The sequence below is a fragment of the Trichomycterus rosablanca genome, chromosome 1 (assembly GCF_030014385.1).
Source record: "Trichomycterus rosablanca isolate fTriRos1 chromosome 1, fTriRos1.hap1, whole genome shotgun sequence".
Classification (NCBI taxonomy): Eukaryota; Metazoa; Chordata; class Actinopteri; order Siluriformes; family Trichomycteridae; genus Trichomycterus; species Trichomycterus rosablanca.
Window position 1 is genome coordinate 41,797,977 of NC_085988.1, and position 11,125 is coordinate 41,809,101.

The following is an 11,125-nucleotide window of genomic DNA, read 5'->3' on the forward strand; positions in this document are numbered from 1 at the left end:
GCATCTAAACAGACCGATGGCAGAGCCGAGACACAAATTGAAGTTTTGGCGGCGTTGGGCTAGCATAATAAGACTGCTGCACTACCCTGGTGCTGTTTTCTGAATTCTAAATATTTCATTTTTGCATGTGCAAAAGTTTAAAAAAGCATGTTTTATTTTTTATGCAAATGTGCACCAAAATTTGCAGAAGATGCCATATTGTCTTTCCCTTTATAAGGCTTATAAAGGCCTGTATATAAACACAGTTTATTGCATCCTTATCATTTTCCATAGAAAGTACATTTGGTTTACTGTACATAGGGTTGCCAGATTTCAGACTTGTCAAATCAGAACATTGCATGGATTCATGTAGGGATCCTCAGTTTTTTATTCTATAATTCAGAAATGTCTGAATGTTGCTGATTTTGTCATTTCAAAAATATTTAACAAATTAGCACCGTTTCCGGTGTAGGCCCTAAAAGAAACTCCTGGCAACTCCTGGCAAATTCAGCTCAAACTCAGCTCCTGCAAATTCTAATAACTAAAACTACAGGTTACAATACATAAACATCTATTTAAAAGAAATGTGATGGTTAATGCAAAAAATAATACATTGTCATGTAATTTAAAGAAATTAAATGCACAATGAATTCTCAGCAATGAAAGTGTGCTAGTTCCATGGTGCGTTATTTGAACTTAGTCATTTTGTAAGTGCTGTTGTGAATTTTGTTTGGTTTCACAAAGACTTAAGCTCATTTATATAATCATAATCAAAATTTTTTTATCACACATCTCACCTGTCAGTCCAAATTCAAGCATTTTAGGTGCTAATAGGTGCTCTGTAAAAGTAACTGGCATCTGCCGATCACTTTTTAGTCAATGTTGTATTTTTCTAATACATAGAAAATTTAAAAACAGGCCATATTAACTGTACTGTTACAAAAATGGACAGCTCTAGCTACACTGTTTTAGACAAAGTGAATATTACATGAGGGAGTTTGATCTGCCTTATTATAACATTCTTGAAGGCCTTATGTCATCTTACAAGGCTTTAATACAAATGGTGAGATTTGTAAACTTCTTGTTGCACTTCAAATTGTATCCTTAGCTTTTCATCATTGTGAATTACTGTTATGGTTTTTGAAGACATTTTTAGTGTTCTAAAGTAGTTCTAGTGTTTTAACATGACCTGTTATAACAGTTAATGGCTTATAGGGTGACTAACCATTTGTTTAAATGGTATGGTACTGTCCAGATTCTTAATATAATGCTTTGGCTTGTGAGCTGATCTGGAGTTGACGTCAGTGAGTTTAAACCATAAAATCCATACCAAAGAGAAGCATTTTTTAAAATATGATAATTGATTAGGATATCCATTTCCAAAATAACATCATAATAAAAGACAGCTGGTTGGACTTACTGGTTATATGAACAGGGTTTTATGGTACTTGATTTCCTTATGGATTCGTTGTATAGTATGTATATGGAAGATGTATTTGATGTACAGTTAGTTATGGATATGGTAAGCATGTTGTCCAACTTCATAGCATAATCTATTCATTAAAACATAATTTGGCTGTTTCTAGTCAATATCCTAATGCCCCATTTGTTTAAAAATCATAATTGATGCACTATATTATGGTGATATGTTTTAGATAGGTCTGGATGGCCTTAAGAAGAAAAAGAAGAATTACACTGCTCATATTAAATGTATAGCCAGCACGATTTGCCGTGTGTTCTGTTTTGGCTTTATGTGTTGTGCAAGTAATGCTGTCTGTTTAGTCTGTAGTTTTTTTATTTTATTTTATAAAGAATATATTGGTCTCTGCTTTCGAGGCTCGGTGTGTACATTGAGAAAGGAAAAATGCATGGTTTATATAAAAAAAAGATGAATAATCACATAATAAATGTTCATTTTATAGTGACAGTCAAATGTATTTGCGCAGAACCTTGGAGTGGCAAGCACTGGAAAAATCAATGGTTCGAGATTTAGCAAACGTTGGAAGTTCACTTATTGCACTAAAACTTTCCGTTTTTGTAACCATGCCTTTGTCAGACAATTAAAGGACAAAATGAACCAATTGAGGCTGGCGAAAAGTGGAATTTTCTTAAAGGTAAATTACAAAAGGGGAATTACATATAAAAAAAATTCAAATTATTATTGCCTTGTGTAGCAATGTGCACTAATCTCAATGAGATACACATTTTACTCATTCTCATCCATGAGAATAAGGTAAAAGCAAACAAAATTTAACATTATTAAACGTAAATAAAAAGAGAACATTCTTCACTATGTTATACAATGATTGTATGTGCGCATGTATGTTGAACTATCTATTGTAGTCAGTCTATGTTGACACTCTCCGCCAAAAGGGACTTTGAAAAAAAACATTTAAGCAGCTGTTTGCTTGTTTACTATGTTAATATTGTTGTTTCATGTTTTAGTTCGTGGTTTTTTATACTTTTGGGTTTTTTGTTTGTTTTTTTACAAAAATGCCTTTGTGAAGAAAGCTGTACATATTTTTTCTATGTTCTGGCATTTATCAAGGCACTGATTATTTACTTTTTTATTTTAAGAAGGAATGATCTAAACCTTCCTTATTTGATACACAGAATATTCATCAAGCAGTATGTCCATTGCTGTATTTCTGAGTGGTCTAATAGGAAAAAATGTGATTTATTTCTGTCTTTTTGAAACAGTAGAACCTTTCTCTGTGCTGTTGTCTGGTGAACTGCTCAATGTACAGTAGCTTGTTAATATTGCCGAAGCATTTTAGCAATGTTTCTTTTTTCAATGGAAAGTACTCACATGTGAGATTTTCTAAGTGGTTTTAAAAGCCAATAAACATTTTTAAATAAGTTTGCTGTCGTGTTGTGTTAATACATAATCCCCTGATGTTTTAACCTGCATTTTATTTTAATATTCTTCTGACACATTCATTGATCATTCATTTTCGTCCTACATAAAGAACATACATTTTGCAGTTGTATATTTCAAAACCTTTAGGATGTTATAATAGTTTCTGTTTTGCCTTGATGGCTAAAATTTGAGCTTTAAAACACTCAAATTTGAGGTGAAGGAAGAAAGAAAAACACTTCACGAAATGGCAGGTTGTTGGTTTGTCACCGCTCAGAAACACTTTGCATAAGACAGGAATAGACTATGTAAAGGGCACCAGAACATTTAAGGCCATCAAACATCCATTTACTTGCTCAGATCTAGGACTATTTTAGAGCAGACAGTTTACCTTACTCTTTGTTTGGAAGGTGGAAGGAAACCTAAAGAACATTTCAAACCCATCACATACAGTATAGTGACTGTGGTTTAAAAGGCGGTGTTATCAAAATGCTAACTAAACTCGAGTGCCACTGTTCTTGTCTGCGACATAAGAAGCCTCTGCTCCATTTCTTTATGCTATTATGATTAACAAAACTGAAATGAGCTTTTGTGGTGCTGTATCTGCACGTGTAAACCATTGTTTTGTGTTTTCGCTCGAGTACTTCGGTTTCCTCTGACCTCTCAAAAGGTCTGCAACCCATACCTCGAAATATGCGCGCTGGCCTTGGCGCAGTGTTTAGCACTGTCGCCTCACAGCAAGGAAGTCCTGGGTTCGGTCCCCAGGTGGGGCAGTCCGGGTCCTTTCTATGTGAAGTTTGCATGTTCTTTTCGTGTCTGTGTGGGAGGAAACCAGGAGCTCACTGTCAAAAGACATGCAGTCAGGCTAACTGGTGATACAAAATTGTCTAGGATTGTGTTTGACATTAAAACTTGTGAACTGATTAATCTTGAGTAACGAGTAACTACCTGTTCTGTCATTAATGTAACTAAAGTGTGTAAAACATGACGTTAAAATCCTAATAAATAAATACATTTTCTTGGGTCTCGGAAGGATGGACCCACATTGCCCTCTGTTGGTGTTTAGATGAGGTGTGTGAACACACCAGGCTCAGACTTGACCTTGTACAGCTAGTGCCAAAAAAGAAAAACATCTGTTCATCATAAATATCAGATATTTTCCTGAATTATATTTGAATGTTAGTGCCTAAATCCATTTTTGTGTAAACATTTAAAATTAAGAAAAAAAAATCTGTTACAGAGATGAACTACAGTACATCAATTTCTGTTTGTTTCAGTCATTTTCAATTGAAGATAATTGAAAAAAACAATAAAACTCTAATTAGAATAAAATTAGGTAGGGAGGGTAGGGAGTTACCCAGCACTTTGCTTTTGACCAATAAGAGGAATGGTCTTGGGGTTCTTAGCTTGTTTCCCATGGCCTCAAATATATTCATAATATGTTAATGCCTTTTGGCCTATTGATTCTGGCCTCTTCCTCACTGGCCTTGTGACACCCCCCAGCATGCATAAACCCCCACCTTGCACTGGTCAAGCACAGCTATAACACACGTGTACATGTTTGTGTCTTTAGAATATTAATTATAGTTTATATTTGTTGCAATGCTAACAACTATGTCATTATTTTTGTAATGTTGCAAAATATTTGATTTCATTGGCAGCTGCATGGTATGTATTTGATCTAACTGGTAAATGAATAAGTAGACCAATCACACAATTTTTGTAACAATATATTGCCTGACCACAGTGTATTCAAATGGGAAAAAAGTGTAAAGATAATGTTCATGTTCAAAACCATGGTCACTGTTAGTGTTTTATTGACGATGATTTAGTAAGCCTTTGTACTAGAGGCTTTTTAGTATTTGATTTTGCAGAGTATAGTGAAGCCCTCAGCTGTGATGGAGGAGGAAATAGATCAATAATTGGCTCCAGTCAATAACTGATTAGGCTGCATATACACATTGGTGTCTGCTGTTTTTGCAAATGTGCCTCTTGTTTGTTTTTAGTTTTTAATGCATTTAATGGCATTTCTTGGAAATTGGGGAAGCCATGAAAAGAACTTAGTTTCATCCTAGTGTTTATCAAGCCTTTAATGGCTATTGAAATAATCAACCTATATGCATTTGTAGTATTTAGCAAAGACTTTTCACACATTCATGACTGAATATAATTCTATTTTTATAATTTTATATGTACAATTTTGGTTGGTGGACTTTTCTCAGTCCTGCAGTGACAGTGAGGTGTCTAAAAACTCCACCAGCATTGCTGTGTCTTATCCACTCATACCAGCACAACACACACTAACACACCACCACCATGTAAGTGTCACTGCAGTGCTGAGAATGATCCAACACCCAAATAATATCTACTCTGTAGTGGTCCTGTAGGGGTCCTGACCATTGAATAACAGGGTGAAAGCAGGCTAAAAAAGTATGTAGAGAAACAGATGGACTACAGTTAGTCATTGTAGAACTACAACATGCTTCTATATGGTAAGTGGAGCTGATAAAATGGACAGTGAGTGTAGAAACAAGGAGGTGGTCATAATGTTATGCCTAATCGGTGTATATTGATGTTTGTTAGATTGCTTGGTAAACTGCATAAATTCTATCCCCATCATGGGGTCACTTAATATTATATGTACCAGTGTAGCCATGACCTAAATTGAACTTTATTTATACATCTGTAGTAACTATTTTATCTTGAAATACAAAACACTGGAAAAATACAACACCCATAGAAATACACCCACCACAGGGCATCACACATTCATCTAAAGAGGAATTAGAAAAGCAGATTTACTATTTGGCATGTTGTTGGGAGGTGTGAGTTAACAAAGTACCTAACATTAAGAAAATGCCAAATTTAGCAAGGATCAGACCCTGGTACTGTGCAACACCCACTTTGTTATATACCCACTTTGTATAACTTCTTATATAATATATATACACATATATATCCCTTATTAAGGTGTTTGATGATCCTCAAATATAGTCTGAAGTATTACCATGAACATATTTTGTACTATAACATCAAATCCTACATTGTAGAATACACAACCAAAAATTTAATTATGTGTAACCGACAATGTTTATTTCAGAATGTTATCAGGATACTTGGTCCTATCTGTGTTGTGTACATGGGAAAGTCTGAGGAGGGTCATTGCTTGATAAAGCTCAGCTGATTTAACAGCTGTTCTTCCATTGTCCACTTCCTGAATAGTAGGATAGCTGGGGGAGGGTCACTCAATACATGCCTGCTGGATCGATATGACTGTTTATTGAGCAGCTGACGTGTGACCATCAATACCTCTTTATAATTATCCAAAATGTAATGATTTTAGGCAGCTGGTTTAGGGATAGCGTAAAGAATATCAGTTAAAAAAAAATAGAGCAGGTATACACAAATGAGACTGCCTATGAACATGTAGACGATGTAAACAAAATCATAGAAAAAAAGCTTTAGTTTTTTAGTAGGAGGTAGTAAATGTATGATTATGTAACTTGGTAAATATCTGTTTTTTATTCTAAACTGAAAATAAAGCACTTGTTTTACTGCAGCACAAGGTACTAACAGAAAGTATTCACTACTATTTAAATCCAGACAAAATAATTGCTTTGGCTTTATAGTTATTTATAAGGATGCATTAGTTCTTTCAGTACCTATACAGAAAGTAAAATGCATACTTAAAAATGTACACACCGTAAGGGCAGAATATGTGTACACCCAAACATATTCTACATGTACAAAAGATGGTGGACACCTGACCATAATATTGGGATCTATGGGCAGAAATATCAAGTTGCCTCTTTCCCTTATGCCAAGTTCACACTACACGACTTTCAAGTCGTCAGATCGCTGTACAGTTTACACCACACAACTTGATTTCTTGTAATCGGGAGTCATTTAAGTCACTGTGGTTTTCACACTACATGACTGATCGGCGATAGGGGGTCACACACTACACAATCTATCACCATAAGGAATCTCAGACGAGTCTATGTGGTCTCCCAAACTACGTTTTGTTCCGAAAACACTCAAGAAAGGGTTTAGTGACACTATGTCCAAAAATGTATGCCAGCAAGAAGCGAGCAATCAAAGTTGTTTGTGTACTGATGTGTAGCGCAAAATCTAATTTGGCTACGCAACTATCAGGGATCGTCTGTTCTGCAGAGATAGTTGGAAGTCAAATAAATATTTTTTGCAATGCAATGTTGGTATTATGGTTTGGCTTGGAAGTCACAAATACTGTGAAGCTTGTGAGTGCCGTTGTATTCTGATATAAACTATATTATACCCCTGTTCCACACATTTACAACTCCTCTTCCCCCAAGGTTTCCCTACTGTATTTTGCATTTATAACAATTACAACCTGATCGTAACACATTTCACTCTACATTATTTTGAGTCGTCGACAGGTATTAAGCATGCTAGATATTTTTCTCGAGTCTGCGAGCACTTGGCGAACCCTTTTGGATCAAGTCGTTGAACAGTTCACACATTGTGCATTGTGAACTAGGCTTTAAGTACATAAACAACCTCCACTTTTCATTAAAATCTTTCTATCAGGTTTTGAAGTGTGTTCCTGTGAATCTGTGCCTATTTAGTCAAATGAGCATTTGTGAGGTTGGCACTGATGTTGGACAGGAAGGCCTTGGCTGCAGCAGGAAATCCAATTTATATCAGTGAATGCACATTCATAGCTTTGTGCAGACCACAATAGTTCCTCATCACAAAATTCTTTTGGGACAAAGTCATGCTGAAACTGTTCTTTTAAAGCATGTGTGTACTATAACAGCCTTTGGTATTCTGAGATGACTTGCTGGTTTATGTCAAAAATTTTACCTCAGTTGAACTAGGAAGCCCAACCATAAAAACAGTCACAGCAGGTCTTGTAGGTGGAGCAGAGCACCAGTCTTCTGTTGACTTCAAACATAACTTACAGTCGCTGACTATGAGGAGTTTGGTATATTTTTCCTGTTTTCTGTTTGGGTTTTCTCTAAATACTTCTGTGAGGATGGTGAGCCAAAGCACACAAGCAAGTCCACCTCTGAATGGCTCAAAAGAAACAAAATTGGGGTTTAAGAGTGCAAATCAAATTTTCAACTGTAGTGAAAGATGTAGTAATTATGAGACTGTAAGGGAAGGGAGGGGAACTCTCAGAATGTTGGGCTGGAGTTTAGGTTGGCTCACTCTTTGTGCTGGGCAGCTAAATCCCTGAAAGCTTGTGTTGAATTAGTACTGGCTGTTCACACATACCTTTTTGAGGTGAATACACAAAACACATTTTATACATTTGTAGTATTTGGAGATCACAGATACAGTCTGTCTAAAGGGTCTGATGATGGATGAAAGTGCCATGAAACAGTACATCAGGAATCGATGTACAGTCATGTAAAAAAAGTTAGGACACCCCATGAAAACCTTTTTGAACATATTTAAACATATGGACATTTGAGCTTCATTTGAACAGTACTGAGAGATGAAGCTTATATAACTAAACAAATAAATGTTTAAAATTACTTTCAAACTCAAATTTCCATTTTTGCTCACTACATTTTACAAGTAAAATGTAGTGAACAAAAATGGAAATTTATTGTGAGGAAAAAGTTAGGACACCCAAACATTTATTACTTCTTAAAATGTCTAAAATTAGAATTAGATGCACCACATCAGCTGCAATGATTATACCATGGTTAGAGGACATTGGAGTTTTATTTAAACCTCAGACATTAGTTTGGTTTGCTCTTGATTGTTGAAGTGAGTGTTATCACCATGGTGAAATCTAAAGAGCAGAAAGTCAAACAATTAGAAATCAGCCATTCCACTTTCCGGAAAATAATGTGGTGAACATTTAAAACAACTGCCAACATTGCCAGGTCAGGCTGTCCTAGCAAGTTCAGCCCAAGAGCAGACTGCAAAATACGTAAAGAAGTCTCCAATAATTCTACAATGTCATCACGGAATTTACAGGTAGCTCTTGCCACAGTTGATAGCAAGGTACATGCATCTACCATCAGAAAGAGACTGCACAAAATTGATTTTCCTTATTTGGGGTTATAGATGACCTGCAGGACTTTTGGGATAATATTCTGTGGACTGATGAGTCAAATATGGAAATTTGGTGTGGGGCTGTTTTGCTTTCACAGAACCTGGAGGATTTATCACAGATAATGGAATTCAGCTCTCTATCAAAAAAAATCCTGAAGAGAAATATCCACCTGTCAGTTTGTGACCTAAAACCCAAGTGCAGTTGGATTGTGCAGCAAGGATGTTGAGCTAAAGCACACAAGCAAGTCCACCTCTGAATGGCTCAAAGGAAACAAAATTGAGGTTTACGAGTGTAGGCCAAATTTTCAAACTGTAGTGAAAGAAGAGTGATTATGAGACTGTAATGAAAGGGAGGGAAACTTTCAGAATGTTGGGCTGGAGGTTAAGGTTGGCTCACTCTTTGTGCTGGGCAGTAGAACCCCTAAAAGCTTCTGTTGTATTAGTACTGGCTGTTGACATCTTTTTGCCTCAATTAAGGCAACGATCAGGGTGTGCAGAATCTTCCACTGTGGCTGTTGGTCTAGCTGGTAGATAGAGTTTAGTTGGTTCAGGTCTTGCAAATGAGTATTTGGTGGCTAATGTAGATTGGAGTCTAATGTAATGGAGACTTCATGACTTGGTTTTTGTTCTGACAATTCAGTTAAAATTGTGAGCTCTTAAAGCCCAGGTGTGTGTCTTTCCAAACAAATCTTCACTTTGTCATTTTGGGGGATTAATTGTAGATTAATGGCAGTTAATGAAATGGCAGTTAAAACAACAATCAAATCCACAGCATAATAAAGTGTGCAAAATGTCAAGGTGTTTTAATACATTTTATGTCATTAAGGCAGACATTTTTATCAAAAAGCAACTTACAACAAATTACAACACAACTGACCAATTACAACACAAACAACTGAAGGTTAAGAGCCTTGCTGAAAAGCCTAACAGTGGTAACCTGGATGTAGTGGATTCCAGTGAATGGAATAAGGAATACACTTACTTTAAAATGTTTAAATGCAACCTTAAACTATTTGACAGGTGGTAAAAATTTTTAAAGCAATTTAATATTCCATCAGGACAGTTAAACACAGTCAAAACTGGTTTAGAATGTTATTCCCAGGCTAGAATTAAGCTAAATTTAGGCTTTTGGAATGTTATTCCCAAGGTCCTGACCATTTAACTCTAAGTTGGGACAGGGGCAATTTAGGGCTAGTATTGAGATTCAAAAAACTAAATAATGATGTGATTTCAAACAGGTGATGTCAACAGATGATTGCGCTCATGATTTGGGACAAAAGCAGCATCCACAAAAGGCTGAGTTTTTGATGAGTAAAGATAGGCAGAAGAACGTTAGTCAACAAATACGTAAAAAAAATGTTTAATGTTAAATAACAATTTTCCAAAAAGATTGAAAGGGGGTTGCATATTTCTCCCTTCATAGTGCATAATACCATTAAATGATTAGAAGAAGCTAGAGGAATTTCAGTGCATAAAGGGCAAGGGTGCAAGCCTAAGCTGAACACTCATGATCGCCAATCCCTCAGACGGCACTGCCAAAGGCAGAAAGGACCATCCAGACTGTTATCAGCAAGTCCAAAAGGCAGGGTCTGTGTCAGTGCCCTTGGCGAAAGTAATTTACACTTCTCTGGTGGCAACTTTAATGCAAAAAAGTACATTGAGATTTCAGAACATATGCTGCCTTCAAGATGACATCTTTTTCAGGGAAGTCCATGCATTTTTCAACAAGACAATGCAAAACCACATGCACACATTAAAAAAGGCATGTCTTTGGAAGAAAAGGGTGTGCATACTGAACTGGCCTGCCTGCAGTCCTGACTTGTCACCAGTAATGAATGTATAAAGAAGTTTGGGTCGTGTTTGCAGGAGAATGGAACAAAATGACACTCGAACACTTTATCGCTTGGTATTCTCTGTGTCAAAACGTTTTTAAGTGTGGTAAAAAGAAATATCAATATTACAAAATGGTAAATGTTTTACTATTCCAACTTTTTTAGGTTTGCCTAAAATGCAGGAATGGATGTATATTAACAAATGAAATTAAGCTGAGCAGATAAAACATGAAATATCTTGGGTTCATACTGTCTGCAATTAAATAAAAGTCAAAGTAAATGTAAGAAACACTGCATTTATTATTTACATTATCCATACTGTCTTAACTTTTTCTGATTTTGGGTTGTAATAAACTTGGGTAAACTACCAAATCTGCCAGGTAGAATGGTCAAAGATTCAACCACG